At 49.1% G+C, this 3,760-nt stretch overlaps 1 non-coding gene across 1 annotated transcript; it reads left to right on the top strand.

Moving 5' to 3' along the window:
- The first annotated feature begins 2,623 nt into the window (after nucleotides 1-2,623).
- Nucleotides 2,624-2,696, top strand: Trnaa-cgc (transfer RNA alanine (anticodon CGC)). The gene has a single exon. It is a non-coding gene; the product is annotated as a tRNA-Ala (tRNA).
- Nucleotides 2,697-3,760: the final 1,064 nt, after the last annotated feature.

The following is a 3,760-nucleotide window of genomic DNA, read 5'->3' on the forward strand; positions in this document are numbered from 1 at the left end:
ATGCGAGAGGTACTGGGATCAATACCCAGTGCCTCCAGAATTTTTAACACACCTACATGCGCACCTTGCCATGCAAGTGGAATAATTCTCAGCCTGCAGATGTGTCTAGGAAGATACAAGCGAATGATTGGCATCCACAATTGGCAAGCGTGCTGTTATTAGTGCGCGGGAAGCACCCTCCTCCCACGCCTACACTTTATTTAGAAACAGTACAAGTGTTCCCGTAAGATTCTCAAGCCTATGTCGGAAAGATCTGCCTTGCGCCGAGTTCACGTAAATCCCACTGCACATTCCTATTCTTTGCGTGCAGTCGGCTGCTACTGGTGTTGCTAGTTGTGACTGCTGATAACAGATGCCGTAGCAATCAATTCATGGAGTGAGTTGTATGTTTTGCGATAGTCTGTCTCTGACAAGCAAGCACAGGTGACATAGGTGCGAACACAGGAAGCTAGCAGACCCTCGCTGCCTGCAGACACCGAGCAGCCACACTAGGAGGGCGGCCTAAGCCGTAGGCGAAATGTGCTCAATCGCTTTGGCGCGACGTCGAACTATAAATAATGCTGTCACTAGCGTGAGCGTCGTGGAAAGTCGGAAAAGTCGGCTGCGTGGGTGAGTGCCAAGTTTGGGGAGCGTTTTGTAGTATGCGCAGTGCAATGGAGACGCGGAAACTTGTTGTGGCCCAGTGTTTTGCAGTTGGACGACAAGATTAGTACACATTAGTAAAGAGCGCGGCACTGAGTTGGCATGAATAATGGAGTGTACAATGGGGCTCGAGATTTGTTTGTTACCTCAGGTGCTGTATGATTGTCGACAAGGAGTTAAAACGGAGCAATTTGTGACGGCTCTTTCAATTTAAGACGTTAAAAACAGACGGAATTTGCATTTGTAATACCAGAGCATCGAAAACTACTTGGAACTTTTGTGTATATGAACGTGTCCGCGCCTTTGTACTCTGCTCCCTTCACCGCTACAAACCAACCAACCATCGTGTCCGTGCGCATCAGAGTCGCAAAGAATGGGGAATAGCGCAGTTTGGTCGTGCATGTGGCGTAGCTCAGTTGGTAGAGCGTTCGCTTCGCATGAGAAAGGTGCAGGGTTCAAGCCGCGGCGCCTCCATTTTTTGTGGTCAGTGCATGGTAAGTGTTGGTCGCGGCGAACCTAAAAGCACGCAAGATGTTGCAAAGCCAACGTCACAGACTGATATGATGTATACTCACGTAAGGAGAGCAAGATGTAAGTGTGGGGACCGGCTGTTATCGAGGTGTCATCGAGTGCAGATCTGTCTTAGGTATCACGGCTTAACCTCATTGAAGTCTAGAGGGTGGACAACACATTCGTCTTACTCAGAGCTGTGTCCGAACTCTATTTTCGACGTTATACGTGCCACTTTCATTGTGGCGAACTACGATTCGATACAGAATGCACGGAACCTGAAATACACCCTAACGGATACGTAGAGAGTAGTGTTTGTCTGCTGAATAATGGGAGTGCAAGGGTCTGTGTCGTCTATATGGCTGGATGTAGCACCATTAGTCTTCGTGGGGGGCGGGCGTAGCTCAGATGGTAGAGCGCTCGCTTAGTATGCGAGAGGTACTGGGATCAATACCCAGTGCCTCCAGAATTTTTAACACACCTACATGCGCACCTTGCCATGCAAGTGGAATAATTCTCAGCCTGCAGATGTGTCTAGGAAGATACAAGCGAATGATTGGCATCCACAATTGGCAAGCGTGCTGTTATTAGTGCGCGGGAAGCACCCTCCTCCCACGCCTACACTTTATTTAGAAACAGTACAAGTGTTCCCGTAAGATTCTCAAGCCTATGTCGGAAAGATCTGCCTTGCGCCGAGTTCACGTAAATCCCACTGCACATTCCTATTCTTTGCGTGCAGTCGACTGCTACTGGTGTTGCTAGTTGTGACTGCTGATAACAGATGCCGTAGCAATCAATTCATGGAGTGAGTTGTATGTTTTGCGATAGTCTGTCTCTGACAAGCAAGCACAGGTGACATAGGTGCGAACACAGGAAGCTAGCAGACCCTCGCTGCCTGCAGACACCGAGCAACCACACTAGGAGGGCGGCCTAAGCGGTAGGCGAAATGTGCTCATTCGCTTTGGCGCGACGTCGAACTATAAATAATGCTGTCACTAGCGTGAGCGTCGTGGAAAGTCGGAAAAGTCGGCTGCGTGGGTGAGTGCCAAGTTTGGGGAGCGTTTTGTAGTATGCGCAGTGCAATGGAGACGCGGAAACTTGTTGTGGCCCAGTGTTTTGCAGTTGGAGGACAAGATTAGTACACAGTAGTAAAGAGCGAGGCACTGAGTTGGCATGAATAATGGAGTGCACAATGGGGCTCGAGATGTGTTTGTTACCTCAGGTGCTGTATGATTGTCGACAAGGAGTGAAAACGGAGCAATTTGTGACGGCTCTTTCAATTTAAGACGTTAAAAACAGACGGAATTTGCATTTCTAATACCAGAGCATCGAAACTACTTGGAACTTTTGTGTATATGAACGTGTCCGCGCCTTTGTACTCTGCTCCCTTCACCGCTAAAAACCAACCAACCATTGTGTCCGTGCGCATCAGAGTCGCAAAGAATGGGGAATAGCGCAGTTTGGTCGTGCCTGGGGCGTAGCTCAGTTGGTAGAGCGTTCGCTTCGCATGTGAAAGGTGCAGCGTTCAAGCCGCGGTGCCTCAATTTTTTGTGGTCAGTGCATTGTAAGTGTTGGTCGCGGCGAACCTAAAGGCACGCAATATGTTGCAAAGCCAGCGTCACAGACTGATATGATGTATACTGACGTAAGGAGAGCAAGATGTAAGTGAGGGGACCGGCTGTTATCGAGGTGTCATCGAGTGCAGATCGGTCTTAGGTATCACGGCTTAACCTCATTGAAGTCTATAGGGTGGACAACACGTTCGTCTTACTCAGAGCGGTGTCCGAACTATATTTTCGACGTTGTACGTGCCACTTTCATTGTGGCCAACTACGATTCGATACAGAATGCACGAAACCTGAAAGACACCCTAACGGATACATAGAGAGTAGTGTTTGTCTGCTGAATAATGGGAGTGCAAGGGTCTGTGTCGTCTATATGGCTGTTTGTAGCACCATTAGTCTTTGGGATGGCGGGCGTAGCTCAGATGGTAGAGCGCTCGTTTAGTATGCGAGAGGTACTGGGATCAATACCCAGTGCCTCCAGAATTTTTAACACACCTACATGCGCACCTTGCCATGCAAGTGGAATAATTCACAGCCAGCAGATGTGTCTAGGAAGATACAAGCGAATGATTAGCATCCACAATTGGCAAGCGTGCTGTTATTAGTGCGCGGGAAGCACCCTCCTCCCACGCCTACACTTTATTTAGAAACAGTACAAGTGTTCCCGTAAGATTCTCAAGCCTATGTCGGAAAGATCTGCGTTGCGCCGAGTTCACGTAAATCCCACTGCACATTCCTATTCTTTGCGTGCAGTCGGCTGCTACTGGTGTTGCTAGTTGTGACTGCTGATAACAGATGCCGTAGCAATCAATTCATGGAATGAGTTGTATGTTTTGCGATAGTCTGTCTCTGACAAGCAAGCACAGGTGACATAGGTGCGAACACAGGAAGCTAGCAGACCCTCGCTGCCTGCAGACACCGAGCAGCCACACTAGGAGGGCGGCCTAAGCCGTAGGCGAAATGTGCTCATTCGCTATGGCGCGACGTCGAACTATAAATAATGCTGTCACTAGCGTGAGCGTCGTGGAAAGTCGGAAAAGTCG

Source organism: Schistocerca gregaria, chromosome 3, assembly GCF_023897955.1.
Source record: "Schistocerca gregaria isolate iqSchGreg1 chromosome 3, iqSchGreg1.2, whole genome shotgun sequence".
Classification (NCBI taxonomy): domain Eukaryota; kingdom Metazoa; phylum Arthropoda; class Insecta; order Orthoptera; family Acrididae; genus Schistocerca; species Schistocerca gregaria.